At 37.1% G+C, this 21,436-nt stretch overlaps 1 protein-coding gene across 4 annotated transcripts in view; it reads left to right on the top strand.

The window, feature by feature from the left end:
* ULK4 (unc-51 like kinase 4) overlaps positions 1-21,436 on the top strand; it is a 603,320-nt gene that overhangs the window by 430,875 nt on the left and 151,009 nt on the right. The gene's annotated exons all lie outside the window — the stretch shown is intronic.

Genomic DNA, 21,436 nt, shown 5'->3' with positions numbered 1-21,436 from the left:
CCACTAGAGGCATCCCTAAATTTCTACTTTATTTTAAAACTAGATGGCTTATCACTCGTTTCAATAGGCAGGCATTTAAGGCAGATTCTCAAATCCATCTTAATGGGTGGTAGAAAATTTAAGAAATGAATTCCAAGAAGGAAGAAGAAATCATTATGGAGACCAGTTCTCTCTCACAAAGATATTTTTAGAGTTGAACTTGGCATATAGGACTCCTGAGGAATGCAGAAGCATGCACGTCGACCTAGGACATACTCCCCTAAATCTCTACAGAGATAGTAAATAGGATGACACAAGACCACCAAATATATGGAAAGAGCTTAGCAGAAACTTGGAATTTGGACCAACTAAACAATTTGACCCAAACTTGAAGAGGACCCAGTCCCTAGACTCATGACTCCTACAGAGCAGCCAGTCAGAGGGCAGGTTGTTGAAATTCCATGAAGACTCCTGAAAACCTCTCCAGATTCGGGGATCCAAGGGCTGAGAGTCCCTATAACCCCCTGGGAACTCAGGTCTGGTAGCTTTCAGTCTTGACAGAGACAGTTCCTCAGTTCTGTCAAAGCTACTAGGATTTGTCTTTTTCTGCTCTGTGGCTTTCAAAGTAAGGCAAATGCAGTTTGGATGAATAATTCCTTCGACTTAATTGTATTTAGCAAATAAAGGTTTGGTTCAATGGGGTAAGGAGAAAAAGAGAGGAAAAAAATCCATCAATTCTGGGTTATTTTAAATAATGGCATATGCAGAGTAGAGCACCCACAAAAAAAGTGGCAGTGAGTTCACAATGAAGTGAGGGAACATCCTGCAACCTGAGGGAACATCCCCAAGCCCCAGAGTGGAAGGATATTTGGTGTAAAATATCTTTTGAATGAAACTACATGGAAAATAGAACATGGGCGCTCTAGTTCAGAGTGTGGAGGCTGAACCCAGAAAGGCTAAGGGCAGAAAACAGATGAGGCTCCAATGAACAGAAGAAAGACTAACACAAACTAGACTCTCTTATATAAGAGACTCAAAATGACATGAAATTAAAAAAATATATATGCATATATATATATATAAACTGATACAATATATGAAACATTGGATAGTAATTATCTTTATAGAGAAAAATATTTAAAAAGACAAATGAAGAAGATATATCTTGAGAAAGACAGATGAAGAGGCACCTGTGTGGCTCAGTCTGTTGAGCTTCTGACTCTTGATTTCAGCTCAAGTCCTGATCTCCAAGTTGTGGGATCAGCCCTGCATTAGGCTCTGCGCTCTGCAGGGAATCTGCTGGAGATATTCTCTCTACCTCTCCCTCTGCCCCTCCAAGCATATGCTCTCTCTCTCTCTCTCTCTGTCTCTCTCTCAGTCTCTCTCTCAAATAAATAATCCTTTGAAAAAATAATAAAATATAAAAATTTTAAAAATTGACAAATAGGTAGTGGGCCAGAGTTAGCCCACAGGCCACAGTTTATCAACCCTTGCTCTGCATCATTATTTTTATCTACTTGGTCTGTGAAGCAATGAGAAAGAGGAGTTAAACCTCTCAATACTGCTGAGTTTTTTGAATTTCATCCTGTGTGTTTTTGGTCCTTTTGTTTATATAGTTCCATGCTCTAATATTTGACACAAAAAGGTTCACAGTTTTATCCTCCTGTGAATTTTATTCCTTATCATTGTAGAATCCTTCTCTTGGTTCTGTTAAAAGCTTTTTTTGTACATTAAACCTTACACTTACTATTAAAAATATTTAGAAAGAAAATATAGAATAAGAATACAATTAAGATCAAAGAGAAGTTTGATAATAAATCTAATTGGAATAAACTGACCTATTTAAAGAAAGCAAATCTGAGAATGTAGTAAACACCAAAACCTGGTCTATAATATATGTGTGAAAAAGAGTGTCCTTGAAGTTTTACCTAGAGTGGATTCTGCATTTGTCTGACTGTTTTGTTTTTTTTTTTTTTTTAAGATTTTGTTATTTAAAATAACAGAGAGAGGGGGAGAGAGAGAATGCGTGCGCATGCACAGGGAGGAGCAGAGGAGGTTGGGAGAGGGACAAGCAGGTTCCATGCTAAGCAGAGAGCCTGATGGATACAGGGCTGGCTCCCAGGAACACTCAGGTGCCCTCCGCCCCTGCACTGCCTATTTTTGTAAGTAAAGTTTTATTGAATACAGCCACACAGAGCATTTGTTTACATATTGTCTGTGGTTACTTTTGCTCCTTGATAAGAGTTGAGTTACAACACAGACCTTATAGTTCACAAGTCTATATTATTTACTATTTGGCTCCTCACAGAAAAAGTTTGCTGACCCCTGTATAAAGGGTATAAATATTTTAATAAGATTGAGCTAAGAGAAACAGATCCATCTCTGTACCCTGAAAACAGAAACAGTACCTTCTTTTCAGTTTTCCAGAAACATCTTTAAAAAGTTGGCCATAAAAAAATAATAATAAAAAATAAAAAAATAAAAAAATGAAAAGTTGGCCATGCAGTAGCTAAAAGGATATCAATAAATTCCGGTAAGTAGGGATTGTACAGACCACATTCTTTAACCACAATACAGTTAAACTAGAAAGAAAACTAAGAACAATAGAAGATGCACTGTTAGCAAGTACTACCCATGAGTGTAATCAAAGAATAAGTTTTCATTGTGATTATTTCAGTCTGGGCCCAATCAGAAGGCAGAAACCACACAGTGATTTAAATAGGAGAATTTTTTTTTAATAGGAGAATTTTAATATAAAACATTATTAACGATGAAAAAGAAGAGTAACCCTAAGATTTAGGAAGAACTCTGTAAGGTGCCCGAAAGCTGAACAAGAGTACTCAACGGAGGGCAGACTTGATCTGGAGCACCCCTACACTGACGCTCTGGGTCAGATCTTATTGGAGAAGTCATGACTGCAACCCGCAGGACAGTGGACAAGTTTCCTGGGTTGCCGTGGGGCAAGAGTGGGTCCACTGCCCGGGGAAAGCAGGAAACAACCCTTCAGGGTGCAAATGAATCCTAGGCAATATTGGGACAGGGTGCCACTGTTGGTGGGAGGCCCAGTATTCATGTAAAGAGGACCACAGGAAGCAAAGCTAGGCTTTGGAGTAGGGAGTCAGGTTACCAGCGTACATGGCAGGCTGGAGTGCACAGTTTCCCTTGGGGAGGGCAAGGGAACTATAATCACACGTCAGTCTAGGGCTGAGGGCTGTTGACGGACCACACTTTCTGGGCCGGTGGTTAAGTTGGATCTTCACCAGATGCTTCACATTCACACTTCTGACTGACCAAAACAGCAGGAGAGTCTCTTCTTCCTGCCCTGTGTCATCTGTGAGATTTCCCCCTAGCTCTTTGAGACAGTGAACTCTTGTTACCAGTAACTTGATCACACTTACATTCTAGTATATGGCCAGACGTCTGCCTAACTTGTGTGAGCTGTGTTGTGTATATACACATTGATCACCAGAATCATTGGTTTTAAAAATGGCTTGTGACAAGAACATTGCCATCTATCTTCTCTGGAAAAGATTAACACACATTTATCGCTGTGTATAAAGTGAAGAAAAATAGTAATAAGGCAATTTAGGACCTAAACTAGAGCACATATAGACCAAAGATAAATTTTATAGTGGTTGTTAAAAAATGTAATAGGTTACAGAATGAGGTGCTGGAATTACTTTCCCATAGGGAGAAATAAACAGACTTTCAGTTTTCATCTGACTTGGATAATTTTGGAGGTATTTCGCCTAAAGGCAGGTGGATGAACTTGTTACCTTTTGAGGTTCTTTCCAGATAATGGTCCTACAAAAGTAAACATATCCTTAAGAGAAAAGAAAATCTGTCAACCCCTAATTTATGCTCTATATTTTTACTATATGCTGTAGTAGAATCATACTAGAACATAGCCATAGTGATTCTTAGTCTGTTTTGAATGTCACCTGCTTTAGTAATCTGAGGATTCTAGACCCTCTTCCCAGAAAAATGTGGACACTTTCTTATATGCCAAGGTCTGTGCACAATTCACATTTTCAGGGGGATCTTGGAACCCTCAACTGGAACATAGTATAAGATCTGGCTAATAAAAGGTATAACCGATTGACCATGTCTCCTGAAAAAAAAATAAAGCAAAGTAATTGTTTGAATTAAATATTGTATTTAAGAAGAGGAAACGAGAAGCTAGGCTGTACATCCTACAAGTTTTATAACTAGATAACTGATTGCTCTAAGGAATTATGCTACAGCCTCCTTTTCCCTCAGTTAAAAGTAGGCATTTTCTTTTTTTTTTCTTTTTCTTTTTTTTTTTTTTTTTTTGGTAGGCATTTTCAAAGTTAAAGGAGATCACTATTTTTGAAAACTTTTCTTTATTGTATGTCTGAGATGCAGTATGTAGCCTGGTCTATATGTTTCACATTAACCATGGCTTCTTGGCCATTGAGATCATGGCTCTCTGCAGTCGGGTCCGGATGGCAGCCCTCACCGAGCATCAGGATGTGAGCTCCTTCCTGTGCTAGATGAGTAGGGACCTGAGCCATCTCCAAAGCAGTTAAGGATTCTGCCAGTAGCAACATTTTAGTCTGTATCAACATGATACTTACCAATTCGTGTTTCTGACATCACTGTGCAATTTTAAAACTTGTACCCTACTAAGTATGGGGGCGGGGGGAGGTTTCTTTTTTTTTTATTTTCTAATTTCTTTCTCTCAAGAAATAACCAAGTAGATTTTTCTCTTTAAATAGTAATGGGCTTGGACTTGTCTGTTCCTTCTCTTGCATGTTGCCCTCATCATCAGTGGCCTGAAATCTAGGTGATAGTTTATAGTGATTATGGTTTATGGTGATGGAGGCCAGAGGTACTGAGTAGTCCATTTGCAAGTCAAACCCAAGAAGTTGGGCGTCTCGATAGTTCTTTACTAAGCAACTGCTCCAAGGAGTTAGTGCCCTGTTTAATAGGGATATCCCTCTCTCCAATTAACCACTGCCCACCTGCCTGCTGGGAGTTTACACTGGATGCACCATAAGCATCTCAAGACGTAACAGGGTAAAAACAAACCCATAATCACCTCCTTAAAACTGTTTCTCCTCTTGTGTCCTGTGTCAGTGAATGAAATGCACTTCCCCTCAGTTGCCCAGCCAAGACTGCAGGCATCATCTTGGCCTCTCTTCCTTTGCCATCCTGCCCTATTCAGTCAAGCCACTGAAGCTCATCACATCACAACTGTCATTTCTCTTCACTCCCATGGGCAGTGTCATAAAGGCCACCACTGTCTTGTGCTTGCAGGGCCTTGGGGGCCTTCTCCTTGGGATGCCCGTTCTTGCCCTGCCCACTGTCGTCTTCACAGTGGAAGCAGCATGCTTTCTCTAAAATGCAAGACTTGTCACTCATTGGCTTAAAACCTTTCAATGATCCCCCACTCTTCATGGATAAATTTTAACTTCTAATAGGTTCTATAAACATGTATGATTTGACACTTAGTTTCTAGCTTCATCTCTTGTTTCTCTTTGCCCTAATCTGTGTTCTATATCCTCGCTTCCTTCAGTTCTTTTTTTTTTTTAAAGATTTTATTAATTTATTCATGAGAGACACAGAGAGAGGGGCAGAGACACAGACAGAGGGAGAAGCAGGCTCGATGTGAGGCTCGATCCCAGGACCCCAGGATCACGCCTTTTTTTTTTTTTAAAGATTTTATTAATTTATTCATGAGAGACACAGAGAGAGGGGCAGAGACACAGACAGAGGGAGAAGCAGGCTCGATGTGAGGCTCGATCCCAGGACCCCAGGATCACGCCCTGAACCAAAGGCAGATGCTCACCCACTGAGCCTCCAGGCATCCCAGCTTCTTTCAGTTCTTTAAATGTACTTTGATTTCCCATGCCTCTGTCTAGAACATATTCCTTCTCCTTCTACTTGTCTGACTCTTCCTCAGCTTTCAGCTCTTGGCTTAGATGTCCCTTCTTTTCAGCTTTACTTTCATGATTTGATTAATATTTGCATAAGAAAAGGAGCTAATTGCTAACAAATGCAGTATGTTTTCTACCTTTCTTTAGTATAACCAAGAATAGACTGCATCTGGTAGGGCATAGGTTCATGTACAAATTTATCCAGTGAGTTTGTCTGTACCCTTGTTGTCCTGCCCTGGCTAAGCCAGCACCTCCTAGGGAGTGGAAATGATATGGCTTACCAGCTCGTTTGCTTAAAAATTACATCATCTGGATTTCTCTCTAGAGGTTGACCTCTTCTTGGCAGGAGTTGTCCTGACCTTCACTGGGCAGCCTATATTCCTGAAATAACCCATATTGTGCCTCAGATTGACAGGAAAGGATACAAAAGGGCAGGTAGCATTGCTCAAGGACTTCTGTTTCTGGAAATTGCTATACTTGTACTAACTGCAAAATATAAAAACCCAGCCCTAGAATTCCCCACAGCAGTGGTGAGCATAAAAGCTTTTGAGCCATCAAAATATAAGCCACAGCATCATTACTTTCTCTAACAGGAGACCCCTCAGGATCCTGATGTTCAGTGTTTAGACTTGGGTAGCTGTGGGAAAGACTCCCAAAACTGCAGGTGTGTTTTCTGCCATTACTTTTTATACCTTTATCTTGAAGTGTTTGCAATATAGCAATATGGTTTTTTTAAATTAATTTATTCATTTTAGAGAGAGAGAGCAGGGGAGGGTCAGAGAGTGAGGGAGAGAGAATCCTCAAGCAGACTCCCCAGTAAGTGTGGAGCCTGACTCGGGGCTTGATCCCAGGACCCTGAGATCATGACCTGAGCTGAAATCAAGAGTCAGTCATTTAACTGACTGAGCCACCCAAGTGTCCCATGATAGGTTTTTAAATAGCATTTGGTTGTTCTCCAGATCTGCTAGTGCAAAGTTGAATAGGCAAGTGTTCACTTACGTGATGGAGTATGACTGGTGCCAGAAAGCAGCTCCTCTAGAAAATCCTTCTCACCCATGATTACCCAAACTCCCATATTCTTATTGCCCCCTTTACGGGACTTCTTTTAAATAGTAATGCTTTAATATGAAAGCATGTCACTTGTTTCACAAAACAAGACCAGGGTAACAGTACAGATCAATAGAAGAAAATGAGGAAGTAGGAGTTTGAGGGACAGAGAACTGAATATGAAACTATGAAACATGGGTCATGCCAAAATCAAAGTCTAGTTAAATAAAGAATTTTGAGGTGTACTTTATTCTCTGTTCCCAGTACACTTGCTTTGATTTAAAAAAGATTTATAATTAATGGTTGAATTTATGTGCATCACTGAGGTAAGTGAGTGTTAGTAAATGGATTCATAACCAGCTCTAAAAGTTATTAGAACCAGCTAAAAACACATCAGAATTGTGGTGTGAATTTATATTTATGCATTTCACTGATGTAACAAAAGGCAGGAAGGCAAATAATAGCCTGTGATTTTTGGGGTTCCATACTTGTTCATTTTTGAGGCAGTGTCTATAAAGAGATGACTTATAGAAAGAGATCATATAAATCACCTAGAATTGGACAGAGGAACCCAAGAGAAAAGTGGGTAAAGGACTTGAGTGGGCCATTTACAACAACAAAAGTGCAAATGTCCAATGTTAATTTTGCTGAACACATTGAAGCATGCTATGAATAACAGAAAATTAATTTTTAAAAATGTAACACAATCTTCACAGTTGGAAGCTGACTTTGGGGACAAAAAGAGGTAAATAGGGACACCTGAGTGACTGTGGTTGAGTGCCTGCCTTTGGCTCAGGTCATGATCCTGGGGTCCTGGGATCAAGTCCCACATCAGGCTCCCCACAGGAAGCCTGGGTCTCCCTCTGCCTATGTCTCTGCCTTTCTCTGTCTCTCATAAGTAAATAAAATCTTAAAAAAAAAGAGGTAAATAAAAAAATATATAGGTCTGTATCAAAGGCCTTCAAATTATTTACATCCTTTAGTGTAGCCATTCTACTTCTAGAAAATTTATGCATAGGAAATAATCAGAGAAGTACTGAATGACTTCTGTAAACATATTCTCACACCATTAAACTCTCACAGTAGCAAACACTTTGGTAATAATTTATATATTGCTCAATGGGAAATTAATTTCCATTCTTAGGGTAGAAGTCTCTATGCCATTAAATATCCTATTTCCCAAACATATTTAACAGCATGGGAAAATATTTGTAATATAAGGCTAAATAAAATATCAGAATATATATTGATTATAGAATGATGCTAATTTGAAATGTAATAAAAAGTTCAAAGTATATATCATCAAAAATTTATATGTATCCAAAATGTATATATACTTTAAATTAGCATTATTTTTATAATTCACTTTGTATTTATGATTTAGTTCATCCACAGACAGCAAAGCATGTGGTTATGTTTCTTCCTTGTCTTCTAGTAATAAATCCACGTAGCATTTTACAAAAACTGATAATCAAAAGAGCGAATTGTGCAGCAAAGACAGAAGGGCAACAAAGAAGCTCAAAGCATTAATGTTGGAAGGGAAATTTGAATCTAATGTAAATGGAGTTGCAGAAGAAGCAGCAGAGTTTAGGAATGTTGACAATGATGCCACTGAAGAGGTTCTAGATATGCAGCTGGAGGAATTTAGTGGAAGTGAGATCACCTTTATAAATAAGGAATGTGGTTTTGAAGAAAAGAATGAAGTCTCAGAGGAAGCAATGCAGGCAAAAATAAAAAAAACAAAAAACTCACAACCAAATCAAAACAAAACAAACAAAGCATAAACAAAAACAAAAAACCCTTTACATTAAAGGAATTCTGGGAGGGACACCTGGGTGGCTCAGCAGTTGAGCGTCTGCCTTTGGCTCAGGGTGTGATCCTGGAGTCCCGGGATCGAGTCCCACATCAGGCTCCTGGCATGGAGCCTGCTTCTCCCTCTGCCTGTGTCTCTGCCTCTGTGTGTGTGTGTGTGTGTGTGTGTGTGTGTGTCTGTCTCATGAATAAATAAATAAAATCTTTTAAAAAATGAATTCTGGGAGATATATTCCAACAGTGAAAGCACAAAAGGATAAAATGTTGGGAGTCGAGCCAGAGTTAGAAAGGAATAAGACAGTTTCCCAAAGGCATAGGAACGATACACTCTCTGTGTAGTGAATTACATGAGGAAAAAGCAGCAAGTACTATTCAAACTACTCTCTCTTTTTTTTAATTTTTAATTTTTTCAGATAGCCGGGGGCGGGTGGGCAGTTAGCAGGAGGGGCAGAGTGTGAGGGAGAGAGAGAATCCCAAGCAGGCTCCATGTCTGTTGTAGAGCCCGAAACCAAGCATCAGACACTCAACTGACTGAGCCACCCAGGTACCCCAAACTACTCTTGTTAAGAAAACAACAAAACAAGATAAAAAATGATCTTAATTCTCAATGTTTCTAGTGTTTTGGGTTATAGCAATAAATACTAGGTTTATTGTTTATTCTCCTGCATATCAGTGTACATTTGTAATTGATATTGAGAAATGAAAAGTTTTAAAGGTCATGGAATAGTTGTAATTTCCCCATTCATTAGGATCATTTTGCATGGTTAAAGTTTGCACGGTCATTTTTATGATTGCCTGCAACTGCAGAGGGGTAGATAGGACAGGCGTATTCCACAGTGCCTGCCGTGGTAGAAGTACATGTGATTTCTGTTTTTGGAACACCCATCTGTGTATTTCAGATTTTATAAATTGAACATTTATTACTTTCATAATCGTAAAAGGTTTTAAGTCCTCATTTCTACCTTTTATAATCCCATTTTCCTCAGCAAAAAAAAATTTATAATACTAAATTTCTACCTTCTCTGTCCTTTCCCAGCTTCCTTCTACCCTCTAGTGAATGAGTGACATCCCTTTTCTGGCAGCCAACAGCTATTCTACGTTAGACTTTTTGAAAATCCCACTGCCACATCTCCCTCCACTATTCATCTCCCATCATGTCCTCTGGACAACTTTTCTTTCACTGAAATGTCTAGCAGCAATTTCAGCGGTAAACCTGCAGCCTCCTGACAACAAATTCTTGAATTACAGAGATCCAGAGTATACTCCTCAGAAAACAGACAGGATCTCCAATAGATCTTCATAAGCATCATGCATAAGGTCAAGGAACAGCTGCAAACTAGCAAATCCATCACCCAATAAAATATAGCAGATCCTGTGATAGGATTGTAGGTGCCATCAGGCCCTGTGGCGGGAACAACTAACTACATGAGTTGGGCCAAGGAGGAAGGGCTGGATGGATTTTTTTCCAATTTTTTTTTATTGTGGTAAAATATATGTAAAATTTACCATGTGAACCACTTTTTATACAGTTCACTGTTATTAAATATATTCATAATGTTGTACAACCATCACCCCTGTTCATTTCCATAAATTTTTTCATCTTGTGAAACTGCAACTCTATATCCATTCCCTTTCACCCCAACCCCTGGCAACCACCATTCTACTTCGTGTCTCTAGGATTTTGACTACCATAAGTTCTTCATATAAATGGAGTAGCACAGTATTTGTTGTTTTGTGGCTGGCTTATTTCACTTAGCATGACATCCTCAAGGTTCATCCATGTTGTAGCTTGTATCAGAATTTCTGTGCTTTTTAAGGCTAAATAATACTCTGCTGTATCTATGTACCATGTTTTGCTTATCCATTCCTCTGTCAATGATCAGTTGGGTTCCTTCTAACTTTTAGTTGTTGTGGATAATGCTGCTACGGACATAGGTGTATCTTTTTGAGACCCTGCTTTCAGTTCTTTTGAATGTATACCCAGAAATGGAATTGCTAGATCCTCTGATAATTGTTTTTAATTTTTTGAAGAACCACTCTTCTGTTTCCCACGGTAGCCATTCTATTTTACATTGCCATCAACAGTGTGCAAGGGTTCAAATTTCTTTATATCCAAACCAATAACTTGTTGTTTTCCATTTTGTTGATAGTAGGCATCCTAATGGATGTGAGGTGATATCTCATTATGGTTGTGATTTGCATTTCCCTAATTATTAGTAACATTGAACATCTTTTCATGTGTAGATTGTCACTTGCATATCTTCTTTGTAGAAGTATCCAAGTTTTTTGCCCATTTTTATTTTTTAATTTTTTTTAATTTTTTAATTTTTTTATAATGAATTCATTTTTTATTGGTGTTCAATTTACCAACATACAGAATAACACCCAGTGCTCATCCCGTCAAGTGCCCCCCTCAGTGCCCCCTCCTTAATTTCCTGGTTGACCCTTTCATCTTTTAGCAGGATGGTCCTTAACCTCCACGTGTTTGAGGTCCTTCCAAACTTCTTGTTGTGATTTAGTTCTAATTTCAAGGCATTATGGTCTGAGAATATGCAGGGGATGATCCCAATCTTTTGGTATTGGTTCAGACCCGATTTGTGACTCAGTATGTGGTCTATTCTGGAGAAAGTTCCATGTGCACTTGAGAAGAATGTGTATTCGGTTGAGTTTGGATGTAAAGTTCTGTAGATATCTGTGAAATCCATCTGGTCCAGTGTATCATTTAAAGCTCTCGTTTCTTTGGAGATGTTGTGCTTAGAAGACCTATCGAGGGTAGAAAGAGCTAGATTGAAGTCACCAAGTATAAGTGTATTATTATCTAAGTATTTCTTCACTTTGGTTATTAATTGATTTAAATATTTTTTGCCCATTTTTAGAATCTGGTTTTTTTGTTGTTGAATTTTAAAAACTCTGTATATTTTCTGGATATTGACCCATTTTAAATATGTTATTTGAAAACATTTTCTCCCATTCTGTGGGTTGCTTTTTTTAAAATTGTGTCAATAATATCTTTTGATGTACAAAATTTTCATGGCCCAATGTGCCTGTGCAAATTTTTCATTTGTTGCTTATGCCTTTGGTGTCATATTCAAGAAATTGGTGCCAAATCCAGTGTTATGAAGCTTTAATCCAGTATTTCTTCTAAGAATTTTATAGCTTTAGGTCTTATATTTAGATCTTTAATCCATTTTGATCTAATTTTTGTATATGTTAGTTCCAACTTCATTCATTTGAAAGTGGATATCAGTTTTCTCAGCACCATTTGTTGGAAAACTGTCCTTTTTTCCATGGGATGTCCTTGGCACCCTTGTGAAAATTAATTTGACCATATATATGGGAGAGTTTACTTCTGTGCTCTCTATTCTGTTTGTATGTCAGTTTTTATGCCAGGACCACAGTGACTTAATTACTGTAGTTTTATAGTAAGCTTTAAAATCAAGAAGTCTGAGTCCCCCAGTTTTGTTGTTGTTTTACAAAATTGTTTTGGCTACTTACAGTCATTTGAAATTCCATATTAATTTTTAGATGGGGTTTTCTATTTCTTGAAAAAACATAATTGGGATTTTGATAGGGATTGCACTGACTCTGTGTATTGCTTTCAGTAGTATTGTAGTATATTATATTGGTCAAATTTTGTATGTATTATATTAATGGAATTTTTGTATCTTGCATCCCAGGAACAAATCCCACTTGCTCATGGTGTATTGTACTTTTAATATGCTGCTGAATTAGGTTTGCTAGCATTTTTAAGAGGATTTTTGCATCAGTGTTTTTCAGTGATACTGATCTATAGTTTTCTTATACTGTCTTTGTCTGGCTTTAGTATCAGGATAATCCTGGCCTCTCAGAACAAGTTGGGAAATATTTTCTACCATTTTGGGGAAAAGTTTGAAAAAAGGATTAGAACTAGATGTTTTTCAATGTTTGATAGAATTCACCAGTGCAGCCACAGGACCAGGGCTTTTCTTTGTCAGGAGATTTTTGATTACTGAGTTAAACTCTCTACTAATTATAGGTATATTCATATTTTCTATTTCTTTGTGATTTAGTCTTGGTAGGTTTTATATTCCTAGGGATTTACCCATTTCATTTAGAGTATCCAATTTGTTGGCTTACAGTTGTTCAAGTACTCTCTTATAATCCTTTTTAATTCTATAGAATTGGCCATAATATTCTCATTTGTATTTTTGGTTTTAGTAATTTGAATCATCTCTTCTTTTCTCTCTATCTAGTTCAAGGTTTATCCATTTTTTAAAATATTTTATTTATTTATTCATGATAGAGAGAGAGAGAGAGAGAGGCAGAGACACAGGCAGAGGGAGAAGCAGGCTCCATGCCGGAGCCTGATGTGGGACTCGATCCCGGGACTCCAGGATTGCGCCCCGGGCCAAAGGCAGGTGCTAAACCGCTGAGCCACCCAGGGATCCCCAAGGTTTATCCATTTTGTTGATCTTTTCAAAGAACCAAGTTTTGGTTGGTTTCATTGATTTTTCTCTGTTTTTCTATTCTGTTTTATTTATCTTTATTCTAATGTTTTGTTTTTTAATTTCCTTCTTTTAGCTTTGGATTTAGTTTTTTTTTTTTTCTTTTTCTTTCCCCCCCAGTTCCTTGAGTTGTAGATTTAGACCATTGGTTTGAGGCCTTTCTTATTTTTTGATATAAGCATTTATAGCTATAAATTTCCCTTTTAGCATTGCTTTTGCCATGTCTCATAAATTTTGGTGTATTGTGTTTTCATTTTCCGTCATCTGTAAGTATTTTCTACCTTCCCTTATGATTTCTTTGCTCTGTTGGTTGTTTAAGAATGTGTTGTTTAATTTCTATAAATTTGTGAATGACTTAATTTTTGTATTTTCACTGATTTCTAAATTCATCTTGTTGGGCAAGATATTTTGTGTGATATCTATCATTTAAAACCTATTGAGACTTAGGACACTTCTCTTTTGTTGCTTTCAAGATTCTCTTTGTCTTTGGCCTTTGAAATTTTGAGTTTTGTGTGTCTTCATATGGGTAGGATTTTTTTTGTTTTGTTTTTTTTGGGTTTTTTTAGTTGATTTTACTTGGAGCTGATTGAACTTCTTGGATGTTTATATTCAGGTCTTTCATCAAATTTGGGAAGTTTTTAACCAATCTTTCTCCAAATATTATATCTGCCTGCCTCTCTCTCTCTCCCTCTCTCCCTCCCTCCCTCTCCTCTTTCTCAAACCTTCAAAATGTATATGTTGGCCCACTTGATGGTGTCCTACACATCTCTTAGGCTCTGTTCAGTTTTCTTCAATCTATTTCTTTCTGTTCCCTGGAATCAATAATTTTAATTTTCCTGTCTTAATGCTCACTGATTCTTTCCTCATGCTCAAGTATGCCTTTGAATCTCTCTAGTGTACTTTTCCAGTTCATTTATTTTACTTTTTAATCTCCATAATTTCTTTTTAGGTTTTTATTTTTATTTGCATTTCCATTGTGTTTGTACAGTGTTCTCTTGACTTTCTACACAGCTTTTTTTAGTACGTTAGAGCATATCCTATCCTAAAGCATAGGATAGTTGCTTTAAAGTTTTTGTCTATTACATTTACTGTTAGGTTTTTTTCAGGAACAGTTTCTGTTGATGTACTTATCTCTTTTGAATGGGCCACAATTACCTGATTACCTGTTTCTTTGTATGCCTTGATAGTAAAAAAAAAAAAAAAAAAAAAAAAAAAAAAAAAAGGTTGAAAACTGGACATTTGAATCTAATAGTGGTAACTCTGCAAATAAGATTTTCCCACTATCCCTAGGGTTTGCTAATTTTTTTCTTGTTGTTTGGTTAATTTATGTTTTTGATTGCTGTAGATTGTCTTTGTGCTGAGGACCAGTCTGCCAAATGTAAGGTCTTTCCAGGTCTTTTCTAAGTGTGTGCCTTTCCCTGGGCATGTGGTGGTTACATGTGGTTACTTTTTAATTTTCCTAGTATATGTTACTGCTTTTCAACATCTGGTTCCCCAAAGAGGAAAAATAGTAGGGTGAGGGGAAAGGATGATGTCTCTTTAAATCTGCAAGTCACTGTATCCAGAGGGGGTGTGACTTTCAACAATGAGGTGCAAGAAGAGTGGCTGGCTGCCTTTTTGTCTGCACCTGTAATCAGAAGCAGCAATCAGTACCTAAAGAACTTATTCCTGATATTTGGAGGACTGAGTCTTTTTGGTCTATCTTAGTTCCTGTAAGCTTTGTGTAAGCTGCCCCCCAAACACAGGAATAGCTGCCTGTCATGGGGCTTGGGGTAGGGAATGGGCAACTACTACTGTCCTAAGAGCAGAAATTGACCAAAATTAACCTGTTTACTGTTAAATCTTCTCCTAGAAGTTGTAAGCCTTCAGTAGGTTCCACAATTCCTAGGAAGTTCCACCAGGCAGATTCTGCCCCTGCAATTGTTGTCCAGGTGGAAAGATAGGTTCCCCATGCTTCTTCCTCTTCCCCAAATCCTCCAGGGCTTTTTGAATTTTGTTTGAAGAATGGATGACAATGTACCGAGCAGATATAGTATGGGGGTGGGTGAAGGACTATGGGGTTGTACACCCCAGACAGAGGACATACTCATAGGCGTAAGTTGGAAGTTTGGGGCTCTGATGGTAATGGTGGAATCGGAACTCAGGGTGTTCCAATGTAATGACAAGACGTGTACTTTGAAAAATTGTCAGAGACAGATAGTGAAAAACATATGTAAGCCTTTTCACTAAGGGTAAGTCTTAATTAAATAACCAGTGTCACTTTGCTTTTCTAAGTCAAATGAAATATGGCACTATCAATGGATGCTAAAATTAATGAGTAAAGGTATAATGAGAAATAAATAAAACCTCAAATTACCTCTCCACAAAATACCAAGTAAAAGAAAAATTTTATTTTTTTTTCTTTTTTACAGTTCAGAAAACTGATAGTTACCACCCTAACCAAGTGTACAAAGTTAATACTGCAAGTAATAAGCTAATTGATATCCATCCTATACCTACTGGTATAATGCACTGAAAGGTGTACAATATCACTTCCTGATATTCCTGGCAAAAATGCATTTACCAAAATTAATCATTTGGAAACATCAGTCAAATCAAGGTATCCTACATACTAACTGGTCAGTATTCTTCGAAAGTGTCTAGGTCATTAACATCCAAGAAAAACTTGATGGATTATCACAAATTGTCAGAACCTGAGGAGACATGATAGCTAAATCCTATCTGAATCCCATATTGGATCCTGGACTAGAAAAGGACATTAGTGGAATAACTGACAAAACTTGTCAAAGGTCTATAAATTAGTTAATAGTAATGTCTCAATATTAAATTCTTGTTTGTTGTAACTATACTATGGCATAATAAGATGTTACTATTTAGGGCAGTAAAGTGAGTTCATTTTTACTACTTGTAACTCATGTAGGTCCAAAATTATATCAAAATTAAAAATTAAGCACTTTAAGAAAGGAAGAAATCTGGCCCCCATATGCCATCTACTCCTTTAGTACAAAAGTCTTAGTCCTTCTCCCTGGATTGATTTTCCCCTATAGAATTCTTGAAGATTATCTTGTTTCCCAAGATTGTGGCACTTGAAATTCAATGTCTATAGCACCTGGGCACTAGCTCCCAATGGTCACTTCTAAACCTGCCTTGTATGGCCTGCTTATTGTTTCCCAGTTGTAAACCTTTTTCTGTAGATTGGCCACTTCCCTGTCTCAACTCTTATAGCTTTTTTTTGTCACAGTGAGTGAGCTCTTGGGTTATACTGAAGAATCTACAGGAAACTAAGGCATCATTTCTTCTAATGTCAATCATCCAACATAGTTGTAGTTTCATTCTATGGTAGTAATAGTGCATTTTGGAACAGTTTTAAACAAGAGTATGCTATGAGATTTTTGTTTTAGACTGAAGACCAGGTTGAGATGAAGTTGAGAGGAGGAACAGAACAAGATGACCAGAGTGCCCAGGGCAGAAAGTTGCATAGGGAGAGAATCTCAGAGAACTGCAGAGGGTTTCGCTCAGTTATTCAGCAGAGTACATGTATATGAGGAAACAACCCACGGCCAGGAACAAACAGCCCATGAGGATTGGAGAATAGAGTCAATTATTCACATAAGGCCAAAAATAGTTCTTTTTCCCACCAGGCAGACTGGAAAAAATTCTTAATTCACAGAGCATTGGAAAGGAAGATCTTGTCTCAGTAGTGGGGAATAATTAGTGCTAGACTAAGGACTGCTCCAGACCCACCTAACACATCATAAAAGATCTGAAAGGATGAAACTGTTTCCAATTAACTGCCTCCCAGGAAAAAAATACCTTGTGACTATTTTTAGGAATATATGTATATCAAGCACTCAACAAGATTTTTTTTTAAAGATTTTATTTATTTATTCATGAGAGACACAGAGGGGGTGTGGCACAGAGACATAGGTAGGCAGAGGGAGAAGCAGGCTCCATGCAGGGAGCCCGATGTGGGACTTAATCTCAGGACTCTGGGATCATTCCCTGACCTGAAGGCAGCCACTCAACCACTGAGCCAACCCAGGTGTCCTACACTTAACAAGATTAAATTCAGTTTCTAGCATCTGTCTAAATGATAATTGACCATTTAAACTACAGTAATAGCTACGTGTATTGTGAGGTTTATAAAAGCATGTGTTTATGTAAAATGCAAAATCTGGAAATGAGGAAGTGAAAGTATACTAAGATTCCTATACTAGCATGAAATAAGATCACTTGAGGGTAGATGGTATTATATTAAAGATGATACTGTTAAACCCTAAAGCATCAACTGCACAAAACAAATAGGCATAACTAATAACCAAGGAGATGAATGCAATAATAAACAACAGTTAATTAAAAAGACAGAAGAAGGGTGCCTGGGTGGCTATTGGTTAAGCGTCTACCTTCAGCTCAGCTCTTGATCCCAGGGTTCTGGGATCGAGTCCTGCATCAGACTCCCTGCTCAATGGGAAGTCTGCTTCTCCCTCTACCCTTGCCCCCTGCTCATGATCCCTCTCTCTTTCTGTCTCTCTCTCTCTCTCTCTCAAATATATAAAATCTTGAAAAGAAGACAGAAAAAGAGAGAAAAGAGACAAAAACTTCTGGAACAAATAGAAAACAAATGACAAGAAGATAGACTTAAACCTAATAGTATCAACAATCACATAAAATGTAAGCAGTCTCAACACCTCATTTAAAAGGCAGAAATTGTCATACTGGGTAAAAAAAACAAGACCCAAGTATATACTGTCTACAAGAAACTTAACTGTACATATAAAGACATAAGTAGGTTCAAAGAAAATGAATGGAAGAAAATGTGCCAAGCTAATACTAGTCAAGAGTAGACTGAAATGCCCATTTTAATAATAAACGAGATGAATTTCAGATCAAAGATTATTACTTTGGAATAAAGAAGGTCATTTTTCTAATGATAAAGTGATCACTTAATCAAGTAGACATAATAGTCCTAAATAAACTAAACAAAACAAAAAAAGTGTTAGAAGTGCAAGGATGGAAAGATAAATCCAGTTTTCACCAGAGATTTCAATATTCTCTCTTGATAATTGATAGAAGAAACTGAAATAAAATCAAGAAAATGGTATACTTAAGTAATACTATCATTTAGTGTGACCTGATTGACATTCATAGAACACCCAGCCAAAGAAAAAACCAAATTCTTTTAGGTGCAGGTTGAACATTTTAGGAAGATAGATTATATTCTGAGCCACAAAGGAAGGCTCAATAAATTAAAAATTGTTCAACTCATATAAAATATTTTCTCCCATCATAATGGAATTAAATTAGAAATCAATAAGAGATACTTGAAATATTTAAAAATATTTGGAACAACATAGTTCTAAATAATCATAGATCAAATTAAAAATAAAAAATTAAATTAGAAAGTATTTTCATTTCGCTAAATGAAAATAAAAACACTCTGTCAGAATTTGGATCCTGTTAAAATGGCATTTAAGGGGAGGGAAGTTTATAACCATAACATTTATGTTAGAAAATAAGAAGGGTTTCAAATCAGTGAGCTCAGCTTCTACCTTAAGATACTAGAAAAAGAACAAATGAAACCCAAAATAAACAGAAGAAAGGAAATAATTATGATCAAAGTAGGAATCAATGAAATAGGAAACAGGAAAATGGTAGAAAAAAAATGAACTATTGGGACTTCATCAAGATAAGAAGCTTTTGTACAGCAAAGGATACAGTCAACAAAACTACAAGACAGCCTACAGAATGGGAGAAGATATTTGCAAATGACCTATCAGATAAAGGGCTAGTTTCCAAGATCTATAAAGAACTTATTAAACTCAACACCAAAGAAACAATACAATCACGAAATGGGCAAAAGACATGAAGAGAAATCTCACAGAGGAAGACATAGACATGGCCAACATGCATATGAGAAAATGCTCTGCATCACTTGCCATCAGGGAAATACAAATCAAAACCACAATGAGATACCACCTCACACCAGTGAGAATGGGGAACATTAACAAGAGAGGAAACCACAAATGTTGGAGAGGATGTGGAGAAAAGGGAACCCTCTTACACTGTTTGTTGGTGGGAATGTGAACTGGTGCAGCCACTCTGGAAAACTGTGTGGAGGTTCCTCAAAGAGTTAAAAATAGACCTGCCCTACGACCCAGCAATTGCACTGTTGGGGATTTACCCCAAAGATACAGATGCAATAAAACACTGGGACACCTGCACCCCGATGTTTATAGCAGCAATGTCCACAATAGCGTCCACTGTGGAAGGAGCCTCGGTGTCCATCGAAAGATGAATGGATAAAGAAGATGTGGTTTATGTATATAATGGAATATTACTCAGCCATTAGAAATGACAAATACCCACCATTTGCTTCGACGTGGATGGAACTGGAGGGTATTATGCTGAGTCAAATGAGTCAATCGGAGAAGGACAAACATATGTTCTCATTCATGTGGGGAATATAAATAATAGTGAAAGGGAATAGAAGGGAAGGGAGAAGAAATGTGTGGGAAATATCAGAAAGGGAGACAGAACATAAAGACTCCTAACTCTGGGAAATGAACTAGGGGTGGTGGAAGGGGAGGAGGGCGGGTGGTGGGGGTGAAGGGGTAACGGAAACTGAGGGGGGCACTTGACAGGATGAGCACTGGGTGTTATTCTGTATGTTGGCAAATTGAACACCAATAAAAAATAAATTTATTATAAAAAAAAGAAAAAAATAAGTGAAACTAAATTCCACTTCTTTGAGAAGATCAACAAAATTACTAAACCCATTGCCAGAATGATAGGGAGAAATGAAAGAAGACACAAATTGCCCATATCAGGAATGAGAGAAATGTGGAGAAATATCACCACAGATTTTACAAATAATAAAAGGAAAATAAGGGAATATTAGAAACTGCTTTATGCTAACTTCAGCAACTTAGATGAAATGGACAAATTCCTTGAGAGAGCCAAACTCTCAAAGCTCAGAAATCTAGCAAGGAAGAAACGGAGGGAGGGAGGAAGAAAGGAAGGAAGAGAAGAGAAAGAAGTAAAGAAGAAAACCTGAATAGTTCTATAGCTATTAACAAAATTGAACTTTTAGAAAAATATTTCCATAAAGAGGACTCCAGACTTGGATAGCTTCAGTAGTAAATTCAAATAAACATTCTGAGAAATACCAAATTTAAGTGAACTTTCCCTGAAAACTGAAAATGGGATACTATTTCCCATTCTGAAACTAGCATTTCCCCAATACCAAAATTCATACAAAGACATTACAAGAAAAGAAAAATTACCAATCAGTATCCCTCATGAACATGTAAAAATTCTAAGTAAAATTTTAAGTTTGAATCCAGCAAATACATTAAATGATAATGCATCATCATCAACTGGGATTTATCCTAGTAATGCAAAGATTGGCTAGAAACATACTAGTATACTTCATTTGCAAACTAAGAAGAAAAACCATATAATCATGTTAATAGATGCAGAGACATCTATAAAGAACCAACATTTAATATCATACTTGATGGTTGAAAGATTTAATGCTTTCTCTCTAAGGTCAGGAACACAGAGATACCTACTTTTACTGTTTCCACTTGCCATTGTACTGTTGTTCTGGCCAGTGCAATCAGACAAGAAAAGAAATAAAAAATTATTTTGATTGGAAAGGATAAAGTAAAACTGTCTCTATTCCCAGATATCTTGATTATCTTTGTCAAAAAAAATCCAATGAAATCTAAAAAATAGCTACTAGAAATAATAGAATTTAGCAGTGTTGCAGGAAACAAGATCAATATACATAAATCTATTTTATTTCTGACAATAAATGTTTGGAAATTGAAATAAATAATGCTATTTACAGTAGCAGAAATATATGAAATACTTATAGGAATAAATCTGACAAAAGATTGAAAACCAAAAAAATTGCTTAGAGAAATAAAAGAATTTATAAATAATGGAGATATACCTTGTTCACAAGTGGCAGACTAAATATTGTTAGGATACCAGTTTTCCCCAAATTGATGTGTAAACTCAATGCAGTTTCAATCAAATTCCCACCTGCCTTTTTTGTAGAAATGGATTGACTGGTTCTAAAGTTTACATGAAGTACAAAGGACATTTGTATAGCCAAAACAACATTGAAAAAGAAAAAATTTGGAGGGTTAACACTAATGATTTCATAGTAAGTCTTTACTGTGAAGCTACTGTAATCAAAATTTGGTC

The sequence above is a fragment of the Canis lupus genome, chromosome 23 (genome assembly GCF_011100685.1).
Source record: "Canis lupus familiaris isolate Mischka breed German Shepherd chromosome 23, alternate assembly UU_Cfam_GSD_1.0, whole genome shotgun sequence".
Classification (NCBI taxonomy): domain Eukaryota; kingdom Metazoa; phylum Chordata; class Mammalia; order Carnivora; family Canidae; genus Canis; species Canis lupus.
This window is presented reverse-complemented; position numbering and strand designations above follow the sequence as displayed.